Below are 18,461 nucleotides of genomic sequence, written 5' to 3'. Positions count from 1 at the left end.
TGAACCCAACAAATTACCATCTAACAGCAGGAGGTGCTACGGCAAAAATGATATTCTTCACTGTGTACATATTGTAACTGAAAACTACAGGAACATTAGATATACTTTTGTGAATGAAGTGGATAATAGATAAATTCACATTTGAAGTAAGGAGTGAGATGTGATAGTAAATTATTCTCTGTAATGACTTGAAGAGTTTTTTTGACTTTACACTCTTTAACACTGAAGAAATATAATGATACTTTTATAGAGGACTGGATCAAAAAAGAAGTCCTATGGTCAGTATTCTTCTCAAGCTGAGACTGCAATAGCTTTTGATTCATAATCTACATATGTGTCTGCTTGAGGGGTGTTAGATGCTATTTTTTCAAATACTAAATTGAACGAATTCCTCTAAAGAGAACGCAATTTCTGAAATTCAATAAAATTGCTTCAACTATCATATAGTATTAAATGCACTGTTCAAAACCCAAGGGAATTAGAAAGAATTCTTCCACATTCTTCATTGGCTTATGGGCCAGCCTTTTAAAGGGCAATTCCAGGAACACTGCTTTCACCAGACCCACATGGCATGTTGGTCTCCTTCAAACGCTACCCTATGTCACTGAGATACAGCAACTGTATCTGAAATTTATGATGGCTTATGAAGTAAACAAAATCCTCAGCTGAATTACAGAGCAGTACTTGCTTCAGTACCTTCTATGAGCTTGCATTTATGATTTTGTATCATTTTCTTACACCACTGAAGTGTAAATTTCATGAATAAATTCTATTATCTCTGGAACTTTGCTGATTAAAAAGAGGGGCACGTATATGGTTTCAAAATAGTTAAATTCATTCTTCTCACATATCACAGGAAGAGCTGCATGAACAATCCATACTGAATAATTTACTCAGTAAATTTATAGTTTTTAAGGTGACTTTTTAAAATAAGGACCTAAGTTATTTGTCACTGCAAGATGAATCTTTCTGAGACCAAAGATGCAATCATAGCTGATAAAAACTAATTTCCTCTGAGTCTCTGCAAGCATTCAATATTAGCACTATAGAACTGATCACTTAATTGTTGATTGTTTCTATTCTTTCATTAGATTCCTATCCACAATCTGCACCTCATCCATTTTATTAATAATTCTTGTTGTCTATGGTGGAAAATATTGAGAATGTATCTTATATAAAATATTCAGACCATTGAGTCAATCATAATTCCTCTTGGATCAGGTTGAATACCGGGGGTCTGGGGCAGCTCCCACCCATCCCTCTACAAGGCTGTTGTAGAATCTGCTTTCTTTGATAGATGAGAAATTCTAAGTTTACAGTCTAGCTGTTTCGTTTGGTCTTCTTGTTTTAGTTTCATGATCATATATCCTGTGCAAACACTCTTTCACCTTAAATCACTCCCTTTTTTTCCTAGTACTTACTCCTCCAATATTTTTACAGTGAACAAGCCTACCTAATTCTCAGCCTTTGTTTACATAAATTAGCAGGCTTATCTTGAAGGTGGTCTTCTCCGTATCACATTAATAATTCCTCTAATCACCTAGTTCAGCTTAAATTTCTCTCTTGACTACAACTCATGGATTTTATTCCAGATGAAATCTTAGCATTTCTTTGTAAAATAACAATGTTCCCCATCCTTTAAGTGCCCTGCATGAAACAGAGTAAACTGCATTTATTTTTTCACAGCTGCATTGAATGAAAGCCTATATGGTTATTAATCAATGACATGCATAAAAGAGATAATAGATCGGTGCACTTCCTTGCTTTAATTACCATTTTAGACATTTTCTATTTATTTTATTATTTTTCATTTAATTATTCTTTTAGTTTATAGTTTATTTATTTATTAGCTGGCATGGACTTGCTTTATTTTTATGCCATCTTTTTCAGGCCAGAAGTATTTCAGCACCCAACAGTTGCCATTTCTAACAGCTTTCTAATTCAGTTTCTTCTTATGAATCCTTATACTGTTACCTCCTTGATCCATCCAAGTCTTTTTATCCACTTCTTCAGTTTCTAGATAAGGAGTTCCCACCTCATTGCAGAAATTCTTCAAATTTGACCTTCAGCACAGAGATTTTCACTTTGCATTTTTGCATTTCACCATATTCCCCAATTGATTTGAGTATGTTTTGAAGGCTACACGAATGTCCCATTGGGTATCATGCATCATTCCAAAAGCAGCAAATGATATATATTTTGGTTGTATATCTGTGTCAACAGTTTAAAAGAAAAAATCAATCAGTTCTGTCCCCACATTCTTCTGCCAGGAACTTTACTGACAGTTCCCATCTCAATAAAGATGTTTCAGCCTCTTTTTTGGCCTCTTCCATATATATACTCTAATTTCTCTATTAATGCCTCATCTTTTCAATTTCAGTTCCATGTAACATTAAAAATTCTCTATGAAAATCAACCCACGTGCAAATTTTATCTGAAAATGAACAACCGAACAGAAGGATAATCAGAACAATATTCACTGGAATAACAGTATTTTTTAGTTAGTTTGGGAAAATGCCCAAATTTACTGAAACTCATAGTTATTACTTAGCATGACTGAACCAAATTTGATACAACAACCTCCACCCACACACTCTGCTGTTTTCTGTTTTCAAGTGCTCCTTGGTGTTTGTGCCTGAAACTAGACCCAGTGAATCTTCTCTGTATTTAATGACACCTAAATTACAAGACACCTAACGTGAACACAGCAGTGACTGCCGTGCAAATGAGCTTCTTCTCCCACTAGCAAATTACTAAATTATACTCGTGAAATTTGGGAAAAATATCAGCTCTCATAGAATAGTTCCAAGTGAAAACAACAGCAATACCCTTTCCCTACGGCTTTGAAAGCACTCTCAAGCATCCTGGTCTTGACTTCATTTCCCTTTAGGCATACACTTAGCCACGGGGCCAAGTGTTTTACTCTAAACTCTTGAATTGACTTGCAGAGTTTACAGCTCTTTATTAACCTGTGGTTTAAACCTTCTATATTCAATTTATTTTGCAGATGATAGCATAATGCATTTGCACAGCAGTGTATCCTACTTAACAAACATGCCTGGAGATAGAGTGAGCATAAAAATACTAGCAAACTGGTATGTGGACAAGTGGGTAAACATTGTACTACATGACTGCCAAGGCATGTTTTTATCAGGAAAAGATCTTTCTCAGTAGCTGTTAGAAACTGTCAAAAACATGCTGTATTTTGCATATGAGAGTTAAATGATGATTACAGACTGGCTGAAACTTGATCAAATTTCAGGCCAATCGGACATTTAGTTCATAAAGAGGAAACTAAGGAAGGATGGCTCACTGAAAGAATCAAATTAGTGCCTTCTATTTTATTATATTTTATTTTTCACAGATAAATAAAAGTGTTATTCGCTGTGATTTTGTGCAAATAACCAGAATGAGAAGGCCTTCTCCTACTGCAAATTCTAGAAGAATTTTATAGATGATTGCTCACAAAGGCTAATGGTAGGTAATATTAATTGTTTGGCTGTGACTATGAGGCCGAGTGTTGATTGTGATGGGGCAGGAGTGATGAATGAGTGATCTGTGTCCTCTCAAGAGAAAGCTTCACAGCCAACCTGCCTTGTGCTGCGAGGAGCCAGCTCTGTGAACATTCAGACTGTGGGGCTCAGTGTGCCCTGGTAACGATACCTGACCGGGGATGAACCTGTATTCACATTTGACATTTAAATGACAGCCAAAGTTGATAATCAAAGCTCAAATTCTTAAAGTTGAAAAGACCTGTTTGAAAAGCTGAGTGCTTGAAAATACAGATTTCAGGTCTGTACTGAAATTAAAACTCTCTGCTGATCTAAGGCAGACATCAGGTACATTTCCCCTTTATTGTCCTCTCTCTTTTTCAAAGATTGAGAATTTGAAATAGATGAATGTAGTTAAGTGTAGATGAATGACCTTTTATAAACATTCACTCTTTTTTTTCCCCAAGCAACATTTCAAAGCTTATATGAAGTACAAACACAATACTTTACCTTCATGGTAACTAGTTTTCCATATTTTGTGTGCTTATATTTTCCACTTTCTTTTTTTTTTTAGAGTAGGCATTTTCTGCGCAATCATATTCATTGATCATTATGAAGTGCAAAAATATGCCTGAGTATTGTTGTTTGATTGCTTGACTTTTGCCAAGCTTTTGGCTCTGCTTACCTGAATTATGGAGTGGAGGGTCCTGAAGTCTGACCCTTCTCCATGGGTATTTGGCTACCTCTTCAATTACCCTTACTTTTCATGACATTTCAAATAAAAACAAAAGATGAGCTCATCTCAAGTGCTAATCCAGGTTTTATTTTATTTTTCCTGAGAAGGGCATAAGCATAAAGAACACTTAATCAGGCACAACAGACAAAAAGTTATTTATTTTTCTGAATGATTTATAGTGTAGTTCTTTTGTTTTTGTAGAAAAGAAGGACGAATTGAAGTAGGGCTTCATTATTCAAAATGGCAACAGTCCCATTAGGGAGGGACAGCAGAAGGAAAACCTAGCCATAATTTTACTTATTTTACGAGAGATGAGTTCTTCCATACTTCTCTGAACAGACAATGGTTAAGTTCAACATAAAGAAGTAGAACACCAGTACAATAAATTAGAAAGAGAAGGATTACTGATATTGTCTCAGGAGCATCATACAGAAATAAATTCACTTTCTGTTGTATTTTGATGTGCTATCCACATATGCTGAAGCAGAACACCTGAGAGGGCATAAGAAGTAAAGAAACTAGAGTTGAAATGGATGTTTTGGCAGCTCTTATTTTGTAACAGGAATTTTTCTGGGTCTACCCAACCTGTAAGGCAAAGGACAAGCTCAAGCACACTCAGCTGAAGCTTTCCAACTATACTTTGGCTTCGGCTTGATAGGAATATATAGTATCCATCCCATATTTTGGAGCATTGTACCTTCATCTGCTCAGTGACTTTCTATAATATTTTTGGCCCATATAGGAATGAGTTCTCACACACATCTTCATCCCTGTAAAATAGCTTTTCTGGCCATGTGCCTAACACAAAGCCACAGCTTTGCATGGGCATCCATTGTTTGTGGCTACCAACCATCTGCAAAGTAAGCTGCAGTAGACAGACTAGCAGCCTTTAACAAATTTTTGTAATTTCATTAAGCACAATGATAATGATGTGAAGCGCTAAAAAATGCTTTGTTTTGCTTGTCTGAAAGCTGCTGTAATGGGGGGAAGAAAGGCATAAATAAGATGCTTTGTTTCCATTTTCAGTCTGTTCGTTAATTGCAAAGAAGTGAAAGGATTTAAGCCCCTTATTTGATTGTGTTATTGTCTGACAGCAAGGAAAATGTCCTTGGAAGGAACAGTCGATCTGTGTGCAAAGATGAAATAGAAAAAATTGCAACCCTGATACATTTCTGACAATAATTATGAAAATTGAAAAATGAGAAAAAAACATTGTAATGGTCCAGCCAAAAAGTGAACGTTTTCAGGTTTTATCATCAGCAGAGGGAGAGAAAAGCAGTATGCAGTCAGCTCTTAAACTGACAACTCTGCATGATTCCTTGGTGTAATTTGGATGAAGTTGGATAACCTGTGATTTACTAAACTCCCTCCAGTTAGCAATATGTTCAGGGTTCCCTAGCATATCAACATAGTCATAGCTGTGTATGCTGGCTGCGTGAGATTATCCTCTCACTCTGAGCTGTGAGTATACGCACGTGCACAACTGAGGATGTAAATTGATCTCTGGCCTGTCAGGTAACGCACACATGAAGCCAGCCACAGACTGTCTGAACTTAGCTTATAGTGATGGAAACAAATGATCATTCTGTTTATCACTACTTCTGCTTGTCTAGAAATAGCAGTTTTAATTTGTGATAAAGAGAGAAAGCAATGTTCCTAGTGATGGATGCTGCAATACTTTAGTGTTGATTAGCACAAATTTTGAGAGCAATTTAATTTATTTTTGACCAGTTCAATTGTTTATTAAGAAATATAAAATGTCTGCAGATAAGCTACATATTTGGAATCAGGAAGAAAGAGCCACGAATGCAATTTGTCTCTCTTAAGATTTAAGCCCGCCTCTTCAATACCAGTTCATCTTTCCCAGAAAATAGTGGATTAAGAAATTACAGTGTATGAAAATGAAATAACTGCTTTGTACATTCATGTGGTTCTTAATCAATGTTCTTGACACAACTGATATTTCTTTAAGAAAGTAGAGGTTAAGGAAATGTCAGTAGCTCTTCAGACTGCAATGAAGAATTAGTGAGGTCATATATTCATTTCCATGGTGACAAACTGATGTTGCTGTTTGAGAATTATAATTTTATTATATAATCAAGTAACTAAGTACAGTACTAAAGCAGGAATGTGGGAGAAGTCTAGGGTTATGTGCTTTGCTTTATTGTCTGCAAATTCTTTTACTCGAAAGTCTGCTTAATTAGAAAAAAATTGCCTCTAAATTATCGAATATCTGAGTACTTTTGATTGATGGGTGCCCTAGATCTTGTGAAACAGGTAAGTGATATCTGGTAAGAATCTATGCATGAATTACTTTGCTAAGCAAATTCATTACAAATCTATCATATTAGTGGAAGGAGGATTAATTGTTTGATGATATGTTATAAGTAATGGTAAACAATCACTCCTGTCTTATAATGCAGAAACAGGATGCTAGCTAGGAGGGAAGGAAGCGTTCCCTTGAGTTTGTTCTTAAAATATAAACTGTTATGTCTGGTCCAAATAATAACAAAATCTAGTTACTCTTCAGGTACCTGTGCCTGTTGTCTGTCCCAAATTGATTGCTATCAGGTAATTATTCTCCCTTCCTTCCTCCTGTCTGTTAAAATTCGAAGCTCTTAATACTTCCCAGCACTTTCATTCTTCCCCTACTTGAAAATGGGGATGTTACAATGAGAGTAAAACCAAAGTCCTCTTCATTCAAATGAACAAAGAGAGGGAATATACATGATATGAGAAGGCAACATGGGACTGAGAGCCTTCCTCAGGCTTGTGACCTCATTCTTCTCTTGCTTGTGCCTGAGGAGATTTGCCATTGCGTTATGGAGAAGCCTGTGGGCCCCAGGGGCACCTACAAATCATCGCAATGCTCTTCGATAGTCTCCATGTGAATCCCTGTACAATAAACTGTGTTTCATTTTGATGGCTTATTTTAAGTGCACCCTCAAATCCTGGCAACCAAGTTTATCTTTAAAAGCAATATCTATGCACATTTCATTTATTTCCCAATAACTGGTTATTTTCAGTGTCATCTTCAATATTTATCTGAGTTTAAAGCTCCTTCCCTGCAAATACTCTAAAAATGAGCTTAGATGACAGGGTGAATTTGTGACTATTTATCTTCCACAATAGTACTACTTTATCTGTTCAGATGCTGGCCATATAGTATCCAATAAAATGCATAGGGATAGGACTAAACTATCTTCATTGTGGCATACGGTCACTTTGTTACCCAAGTTGTCTTTTGCCTTCAGTGGAACATATTTTAGGGCAAACTGCTGTTACATAATATGAGCAAGGTTAACCAAATCTGCCCCATCATTAAACATGCTGTCTTATCCTATAGCCACGTAGATTCTGATCTTACCATACTGATTTTAATAGGGGTAAAAGGTTCAGTTTCAACATAAAGTGCAAACCAATGCTGAAAGTTTGAGATAGATATCTGAAACTAGCCCTTGAACACCATGTGATTACAGGATACTGGAAGGTTCTGGGCTTGGACAGTTATATGTTTTGGTATTTAGATTGGGATATAAAGTAGATTTTGGTACTTATTTTTCTTTTATGTTCTATTGAAACTGTTTTGTCATGAGATTGACAGCACTAAATATTTTTTCTTTGGAACACGCTGACAAGATTCAAACATTTCACAAGAGCACAGCGATTTCTCAAAAGTCTCCGTACATATTTTATTGCCAAACATTTTTCACTGTTTCTTTTTTCATGTACATGCTGTTGGATGATACCATGTGCAATGGACAAAACATCAAGGTTTTTTTCTTTTTAGAAGAAAAATAGTTGAGATTTTAAAACTTTGACCTCGGTTTGGGATGATGTTTAATTTTACAACCTCAGTATATCCTGTAGGACATACATAAGATTTTTGACCAAACCTAACACAGGAAGCATATATTTGTATTGAATTTATTAACTTCAGACATTTCTTGATTTATTATTTACTGCAGTACTTCCATAAGGAACTATTCCAGTTTTGATATGGTGATTAGATTACGCATTAACTGTCTTAAGGAAAGCATTGGATAGAGGAAAAAAAAAAACCTAATAAATTATGAAAGCAACAGGTGATCTTTCTCAACAGCCAAAGCACCAAGACTCTTCCACTATGTAAAGCAATTTCCAGTTCTGGGTGCCCCGTAATTCTAAATGTCCCTGACTAATGACCATTTTTAGTTTATGATACCATTTATGAAACAGTTACTGCCATTCATTTTATACTGAGAAGATTATCAACTTTGGGGTTTAGAATAACAAAAACTAATTTAATGGAAACTGGGAGGTGTAGAAATGTTATCCCTTGTCTGTGTTTATTCAGTGGTAGCATTGTTTAAAGCCCATGATCCTGCTTGCATCTGCCACTGCAGCTGGCCCAGCCAGCTCACCAGTCTTTATTTAGCTGGATATTACAGCAGTAACATTTCATTATAGTTGTGCTTGGAAGAAGTCATAGTCCATTGGTTTTATTGAAGCTCACTTCTAGTTTACTTCCATTTCAGAGGAAAGGACAGCTGTTTTAATATGTACTTGCTAGAACACCTAAAGGGTTTTAGTGTTAATTAAGTTGGGAGGAACTGTTTTTAACAAGCACCTTTTTGTAAATGTCAAGCAGCTCCATCATGTTTCATTGTTATTATCCAAGTCTGAAATTAGCCAGTGCAAGCATCGGCAGGCTCAGAGTGCTGTGCAGCATGTTGGTTTGCAACTTGTTTAAGCTGGTTAAAACTGTGGGAATCCACAAAGGGGAGAACACGTTTGGTTGAGAGCACATACCCTTCTCCACTTGCTCTGTTATGGGAATTGAGAAGTGTGTAATGTGAAAAAATATATATATATATTATTATTTCCTATTTCTGATATTAGTAGATAGAGCTCATTCAACCTTAAGTTATATGTATGTAAAAGGTGGCTATCAGTATTTAAAGGGGGGCTGTAAAATAGAAGGGGACAGACTCTATTGCAGGGTCTCTTGTGGTAGGAAAAAGGAAATGGTTTCAAGCTAAAAATGAAGAGATTTAGATTGGATATAAGGAAGAATTTTTTTACAGTAAGAGTGATGAGGCACTGGCACAGGTTGCCCAGAGAGGTGGTGTATGCCCCATCCCTGGAGTAACACAAGGTCAGGCTGGATGTGTCTCTGTGCACTTGATCAAGCTGTAAATGTCCATGTTCATTGCAGAGGATTTGAACTGGATGGTCTTTTAGGTCCCTTCCAACTCAGGCAATTCTATGATTCTATGAAGTTCATCTTGATACAGAATATAATTAATGGACTAAACCCTTGCTCATGCACAATATGTAGCAGAATAAGTAGTCAGGAAAAGAAATGACAGAATAGGAGCTCTTGCTTTTTGACACAGTCTTCAACAGGTTCAAATTTTAGCCCTTTAACTCATTCACTCTGCTACTGTGCTCAACTGTTTGCTGTTTTAAGCCAGAAATGGGTCAAAAAGGTAAACTGGCCCAAAACTTTCTTGAATGCCTTCAACCAGAGCAGTATTGTTTGTCTTGACAGGGATCAAGGCACTGGCTAAGGTATCAGAAAGTTAAAAAACAGGCTGAATCCTCATGATTTTGGGGATTGCAAAAGCAAAGCTTTTGGGGGAATCAAATGATTGCCTTTTTTCTCCTTCGCTTAGCCACCTGATGGTGCTATTTAAGAACTAAGTGTATGAAAGAAGGCTTGCTGCCCAAGTTCAATAAAAACTACAGACGTCAGTGGGAGTTTTGCCTGAGTAGTAACTGCATTTTTGACCCTATGATGTGATGTGTGACCATGCGTTTTTATTGCTTCTGCATAAATGCAGAAAAATGGCTACCTTGTCTACTTAATCACATAAAGCACTTAAATATGTCATCTCATCTTGCACGTTCAGGGAAAAAAATCACATTCACCCATGACTGCATGAAATTAATCTGCAAAGCAGCTGTATGGACTTGCTTTGGTGCTGCACACATTTGAATAATTTTATCACAAATTCCTGGTCTAGGACTTGAAATATTCAAATCTCTTCTTGTCTTCCGTAAAGAGACAAAGTGTAGTATATGTCTTGCATCTATCTAACTGAGTGAAACTTTGTCTTTCATTGCAGATTCCTACTGTACTTCCACAGCATCAAGTGATCAAACTTTGCTGTTGTACAATGATGTAGTTATAGAGCTTCACAATTTTAACCTGCTCAGAATCAGGTCCTATTGGCAATGATGAAAGAGACAATGAAATTCTTGTTGCCTCAGTGTCTTTCTGTATCTTGTATTTGATAATTTGGTTTAGTGTTTGAAATACTTGTTATATTTAGTGTAGCTTCATTTTAGTGTTATCAAAATGAGATGACTTAACACCTTTAAAATTATAAAGAACTGGACACCTGTTGGTGGAATTGGAGATAATTAGTTTCCTTCTGTAATTTCATCATTTCATCCTGTATGCATTTATAAGCAACATCTCTAAACCAAGCTAGCTACTTTGAGTGAATCACACATGTGCAAACATCTGTTTATGTTCATGGTCCAATGACTTCTACTTACTGGGCCAGGATACCTCTGTGCAGGTCTCAGCTGTATAATATTCATTTGCCAGGATTTCAGGGTTGAATTAAGTAGATGGGTGACAGTGTGGAAGTGTGGCTCTTTTTTGCTTGATGGGCAAGCAGGAATAGAGCACTGTTAAACATTTCTCTTTTGCTGCCTCAGAGCCATCATAGGACATACTCCTCCTTAAGCTCATTCCAAACAAGTCTGTATTTCTGTCTTTCATGCACCAATAGGTACTAGCTAAAAAATATTTTATTTAACACTTATTTTCCTGCTCTGAACAAAAAGATGAGTGATATATTCCTTTCCAATACCAAACAGAACTGCTTTTCAATGTGATTACTCTTTTCCCTTTGTCAGAGGATTTCTGAACATAACAAACCGTGTTATTCCTTTTTCTCCCTGCAGAATCTACTTTATTTCTGGAGATTTCAAGGGATTTCAAAGGACTGAGCAAGAGATAAATAAGAATATAAATGATAATATATACAAGTTACCGTATCATCCCTTTAGTTGAACATAGATCTTAAACAGACCTCTACTTCTGAAAATCCCAAATTCATGTAGACATGTGTGACAAGCTTTTCTTGAATTAACTGGAACTAAATGTAACCATCTATTCCTAACATATTTTCTATTTTCAGCTAGATAGCTGAACTGCAAATGTGTTAGGAGAGCATAAGAAGCAAAGAAAGGTTACAGCATGAGTTATAAAGCTGAACAAGCATCCTTTGTCAATGTACCATAAGCACACAGTGATATTGCTCATGTGTTACGATATGACCTTGGTCTTACACTGTAATTTTTATTATCATATAGAGTGATATAAAGCTTACCCAGCTTTTTGAACAGTCCATCAAATGGATTCCTCTGTTTCTCTTCTCATTAAAATCTGTAGTGATTAATTTCACTTGTAATGAAGTTTTATAAGAAACTTACAAGCAGAACAAGTTTATCACCTGGGTAATCAAATCTTTGGAAGTGCCACTGGAAGGGTTTCAGAATATAAATCTCTGAAATACAGATAAAACAAACAAATCATAATAATCTAATATCAAGCAGGGATCCACAGCCTAGGACAAATAAATTAATCTTTCAGATAAATAGAGTGTCATAAATATCACTTAATTTGTTTGAAATGTTAATAATGGAAATTATTCTATTTTAGTTAAAAAAGTAGTGATCTAAAACTTCAAGCAGAGAAATAATAATCTTTGTTGATGGCATAATGAACAAACTAACAAGAAGTTAGCAGGCATCCTGTCCTGCCAGCTTTTGAGACAGATGTAAGATAACTCTGCAGTGAAAGAATTAACCAGAGTGAGGAAGTCTTGGGGATTTGAGCAGGAAATAGCTTTTCTGTCATCTAGAATCCTTTAATTCCACTTCTTAATCTTAAGACTTGTCTATGAGAACAGTTTATATCTGTGTCAGTCTGTTGCCTTGAAACAAAAAGGCTGCATGATTTTAGCTAAGATTCAGGCCTCAGAATAGCTTGGGGTTAAAATCTGTAATAGTCAATTTGATTTCCTGCAGAATAATTTTGTGTTGGACTTCTTGGAACCACAGGCATCCTCGCATCCTGCTTTAATAGTGTCCTCCCTCCCTCTCTACTGGGTTGTTGTCATGCAATACATATAATCTTCAGAATGATGTGTGAAAGTAAGAGAGAAAACTGAAAAAACACTGCCCTATGCTTAATTAGTTCTTACTGTGTCTTCCTAAAAAGAGTTGGTATTGCCATCAGCAGAGACAAGTGAATGGGATAGAGGGACATTTTTATGACCCATTAATATTCTTTCTGAGTTGCTGGCCTCCATTCAGGTTGTTCTTATGCATTTAGAAAAGTGAGCATGCTGTCAGTGAATATGCATGTTGATTCCTGGCAGCTCTTGGCCAGACCTACATGGTGAGCTTGCAGCTGAATCCTAAACTTCAGCAATGTGGAATAAGGTGAAAATTAAGGAACTTCTGCAGTAGACATAGGAGCTAGGAGGTTTATGAAGTCATCATCATAGGAATCTCTCCTGCAATTTAGTAATCACATTGACTTCTCTACATCAAGTAGGTTATGGGAGACAGTTTTGCTGGCATTTGCTAGATTTGGATGCTGGGTTCCTAGGAAGCCTTCTATGCCTAGACAGACAGAATAATCATGAAGTGGGCATGTTAGCATCCAAAAGGACTCTGGAGAATCCACCAAGGGTCTTCCAGTCCTCCCTTTATCCCCAGGAAAAATATGGATATATGATTAAAAATAGACTGGGTAGGGAACCTGGCATAGGGAACCTGCTTTGGCAGGGGGACTGGACTTGATAATCTCTAGAGGTCCATTTCAACCCCTATGATTCTGTGATTCTGAGATTCTGTGAAAAGCTCCACTAAAGCAATTACTTGGTGAAATTTTGCTTTGGTGTTTTTCGCTTTGAGATCATTATGTTCTCCTCGACATGTATTTAGCATTGGGCTTGGGATCGAAAACAGTGTATCCTAAACAGAATTTGTATTCCTGTCAACATTAAGGAGACATTGCAGGTATTTCAGCTTAAGTTGTCATTAAAAAAAAACAAAAACACAAAAACCAAGCAATAGGAAACAAACAAAAAAAAAAAAAAACCCAAACAATTTTTTTTTTTTTTTCAGAAACCGCATTTAGTTTTCTACTAGTTTTGCACGAGACCTTGTTTCAGGTCATTGTAGATGGCTATAAAGTCTCCCCTGAGCTTCCTCTTCATCAGACTAAACAATCAATCCCATGTTCCTCAGCTGCTCCTCATAAGACTTTTGCTCCAGTCCCCTCACCAGCTCTATTGTCCCTCTGAGGACACATTCCAGGGCCTTGATATCTTTCCTGTAGTGAGGGACCCAAAACTGAACACAGTACTCAAGGTGTGGCCTCAGCAGTGCTGAGTACAGGGACATGATCACCTTCCTGCTCCTGTGGGCAATACTTTTTCTGTTACAAGTCAGGATTCCACCAGCCTTCTCGGCCACCTGTGCACACTGCTGACTCATATTTAGCCAAGCATCCATCAGCACCTCCAAATCCACTTCTTCCATACAATCTTCCAGCCATTCTGCCCCAAGCCTGTAGCACTGCCTGGAGTTCTGGCCAACATGCAGATGTGGCACTTATCTTGTTGAACTTCATCCCATTGGCCTCAGCCCAGCTGTCCAGCCTGTCGAGATCCCTCTGATGGGCCTTCTTATACCCAGGCAGATCAGCACTTCCTCCAAGTTTGATGATGCCTGCAAACTTACTGAGGGTCCACTCAATCCCCCTTGTCCAGATCACTAATAAAGATATTAAACATCTGGAGCGTATGAATACCTCAGCCACCTCCAGCTGCCAGGGGAAATTGAGGTAAGCTGAATGTAATTTGCACACTGGAAGTTGGCCAACACACCAGGACTATTATCTCTACTTTTGCAAAAATGGACTATGGGAATGTTAATTAACACAATTGCCCAAGACCTTGGTTTTATGTGTTTTCTGCAGGAAGGACACAGGGCTGGAGAGATGCACTGAATGTCTAATGAACACAGAGGGTAGTTAAGTTGTTGGCTTTTGGCTGGTGTGGTCACATTGTGCTCAGTAGCATATGGAACATTTCAACGAGGGTAATAGCAGGGAGAAATTACTCAGAATCATGACTGCTTTGTTTTATAGCTGAATAGTTAGATAATGATATACTTTTAAGTCTGACAACAAGTAGCACAAGTGTGAGTGATGTAGACAAGTGACTGAGATAGAATCATAAGCCACAACTCAAGAATATGGCAACTATGTATGTGGTGCATGCACTGTAGAAGCTCTTTTGGCTGTAGATCTGTGAAGCTTTCCAGCATGTGCCCAGTGCCCCAAAGCCCCCAAAATCATTTTGTTCTCTGAACTGCCTCTGGTCTTTTAAATAAAAATACAAATATTCAATACAAAGCTGCCTTACTTGAAATTTGGCCTCTGATTGTTTCAGTTAGTTTAATACAGAGCTAATTTTAGACTGGAAATTAACAATTTCCTTCTTAAGTATATCATATTTTACTTACACAAACACCATAGTTTGGCCGTGTTAGCGAATTCAGACACACTTTAAACATTGTCACGAACTTAAGAACTAGAAGGTATCTCAAAAGAAAGATACATTCAAATGAGCTCACTCAGGTGAGCTATGTTCTTGGCTCTGACAAGAAATTTGAGTTAATACCAGCACATAGACTTACTGCTGAAGAATGGATTTGTGTATCAAGCCACTAGAGGGAGATGCAATATGCATTTGTCTGCAGATTGTGCTTCATGGTACAGAGAGTGCTTTGTACCATGAAGTCCTTTCCTTTACAGCAGTTGTAGATAGAGTAGTACCAATCATCTCTAAGTGAAATGAGCAGGGCTTTTAATTCTTTTTCTTTTTCTAAAAGGCAAAAAAATCATATATATGTATGTCACAAATAGAAGTCTGTAATATGCAACATATAAGGATATAATTGATTTTAAAATGTGTTATAGTCCACATTCTTAAAGATAACATACCAGAATGTATTTACATACGTCTGACAGTTCTGACAGTTGCTATGTGCTTGTGCTACAGGTGGATCGTGAGCCCAGCTCGTAGTTCCCCCTTTGAGTTTTCATAGGATAACCAGCAGCAAGGCTGTGCTGATACAGTAACTCCTGGGTAGACACATTCCTAAACTCTTGATGAAAAGCTAACAGCCATGAGCTCGGTCCATAAAGTCATTTTTCTCTATTTCCAAAACCTTCTCCTGACTGTGCTTCTTAAGAGCCTGTGTTCTAAGAGCCATGTCTAAAGTTGACCTTTGTCTAAGCTTTCCAGGACATGTCTCAGATGTCTTCTAGTTCTTGGACACCTACTTTGGTAAGTGGCTTATATTCTACAAAGATTACCCCCAGTTTGAGGCGTGGTGGAATCTTCAGTGGACAAATATCAAGCAAAGTGGAACTGCAATCATTTTCAGGGACAGGATTAGAATTTTAAATCTGCTTGACAAATGGGTAAAATAAGCTAAGAAAATCTGGATGTAATTCAATGAAAACAGAGAGAAGTGAACAGTACTAAGTAGAGATAATGAACTGTACAAACACCGGATGCAAAATGTCTGCTGGGCATCAGTTCTATGAAACAGGATCTGCAGGTTACCAGGGTTCACAGACTGAACTAGAGTCAACACTGTCACACAACTGCAAAAAATAATTATATTGAGCTGTATAAACAGAAGAGTTGCACACAAAAGTCACATGAAAGAACGCTTCCATGCAGCCCTGCAAAGACACTGCTTCTCTTTTGATATTTTTGGCACTGTACTTGTGAAAAGAAGTGAGACAATGAAAGGGTATCAAATAGAGAGCAACAAAAATGATCAACAATTCAGAAAATGGGTCCCTTTTAGGAAGAACTACATGGCTTTAATTAGATAAAATACCAAGAATGTGAATTATTCCTGAACGAAGACTAATGAGTTATTGGCTAACTTGCAGGAAAAGGGCTGTAGTGTAAATATTAGATGATAAATGTCATGGTAGCAGAAGAAATTTCCACAAAATATTGTGACATTTCCATCATTTGTGATTTTTAAGAACAAGTTAAAAAAAAAAGAAGTGAATTGATACCACTTTGGGGTTAGGTGAACAAGCTAGAGAATCTCACGCAGGATCTTCAAGCGCTATTCTTTAGTGGTGTGACATATCTTCTTGCAAAAGAAAAAGGACTTCTGCAAAGATTTGTTGGAATTAGAACTACTACTTAACAGAGTAGCATGAAATCAGGATTATTTTTGCTGTAATTAAATCCTGCTGTTTATCAGATACTTACTCAGGTTAGTCCAGTGAGTACAGTACTGAAGGTGTGCAAGGATCAACCATGCTCTCGCAAGCAGCTAATTCAAAAAAATTAGTAACTCATTTCTTATCTAACTTGCATAACAAGATGATCCCAGCATTATTTGTTTTTTTTCAATTTCAAGTAATTCTTTTTGTATGTGTCTTACTTGAATTTGAAACACAAACACTCTGGCACTGCTGCACCCTGGATCAGCCATATATTCTCCAATAAAAGCTCCACGCCTCCCTTGTTTACACCCCTTCCTGGCAAACTCCCAAATGCTTTGAGTTCAATCCAAAAGCACTTCAAATAGAAACCATACAGCTGTGTGTGTGTGTGTGGGGGGGGGGGGGGGGGGGGGGAGGGGGGGGCGGGGGATTATTTTTCTTTAACCAAACATTTCTACAGAACAATTAAATTAACATTTTTTAAAGTTTGCTATTACATTTTATTTGCATCCTACAAGGTGATACAGTCACTTGAACTGCTCTAAATGGAAAACAAACTAGCAGGATATTGAAATAAACAGAGAATCCAACAGGACATATTCCAGGAAAAGTTCTTCTGAATGGGGCAGGCATCATAGTCAGGGCTGCAATGCTCCCGTCTGCAACTTCCCATCATGTACACCCCATGTTCTGAGGTCTTCTGTGCTTCCTCTTTTAAAACCTATTATTCATTGTGTTTGTGATTAATGAATCTCTTCATCTGTTAGTTTTTGTGGTTCCTTTACATCCTGCACAGAGATATTTGTTTAATGAATGACAAATACATGTTGTTTCCATTGTCTCAAGGAATGAAAGACAGAGAAATATCGTTTGGATTTTTTTTTCTCTTTAAGATTAGTAATAGAATACAGAAATGTAGATCCAGACAACTGTACTTGGGTAGAAACTGTTTAATGTTGTTATTATTTCTATTCATCATCCTAGAAGGATTAAAATGTCACTTGTTTTAAGTTACAAAACCTTTTTCCAGCTGATAATGTGTCTGACACCTTGGCCAACTTGCAGGGAAGCAGTAAGGGTGGGGGATATGTCAATTGGGATGGTTCAACTGGTTCAGCAGAGATAGGGAGCCCCTGCTCAGCCAGTGCTTGTCCCCATCTCTTCCCACTTTTGGAGTTGAGAGGCCAGTTGTGGAGTTGTGGTATAGTTTTGAGTGGGCCTGAACCCCAAGCTCCCTATGGATGAGGAAGATCCCCAAATTGTGGCCCAGTGACACAGTGGGGATGTGCCCTAGGAAGCTCAGCAGTCCTCTCCTGGCAGCTGCAGCTTCAAATATGACTCCAGCATCTGGCAGCTCCTGGATGAGCCATGACCTTGTGAGCGTATGGAGGCAGACATGGTCTGCTAGGGCTGCTGTTGCATTCATGGTGTTTCTCTGGCCTTTTATGTTTGGGTCTTACTTCAGTAAGACTGGAAGTGTGCCCACATCTGTGGGATTTTTGCTGCCTGGGATAGATAACCGTCCACTTAAAAAGAAAGGATAATCAAAGAAGAAGAAAACAAGTGTGTTTTTTTCCTAAAAGCATTTTCAGATCTCTCAGACAGAATACTGATTGACTGGCAGTAGAATTTAAAGCAAAACAAAATGTCCACAATTCAGATTGTAATACAAAAAATTATTTTAGAGTGAGAAGTTTCGTCCTCCCCCATTCTTCCAACCCCTCACCTTTTTTTTTTTGTCAGAAACCATGCCAGACAGCTGCCAGACATAACTGCACTGAGTCAAGACAACTTCTTTTCAGATCTTTGAAAATGAATGTTCATGGTACTTTGTTGTGCTTACGTGATTTATCCAGGCACAAAAGAAGCACAGCTACTCTGATGTAGACTAAACAGC

The sequence above is a fragment of the Cyrtonyx montezumae genome, unplaced genomic scaffold (assembly GCF_038088225.1).
Source record: "Cyrtonyx montezumae isolate F1298 unplaced genomic scaffold, pur_monq_1.0 scaffold_10, whole genome shotgun sequence".
Taxonomy (NCBI): domain Eukaryota; kingdom Metazoa; phylum Chordata; class Aves; order Galliformes; family Odontophoridae; genus Cyrtonyx; species Cyrtonyx montezumae.
The sequence above is the reverse complement of the archived record's forward strand: the minus strand, read 5'-3'. Positions refer to the sequence as shown.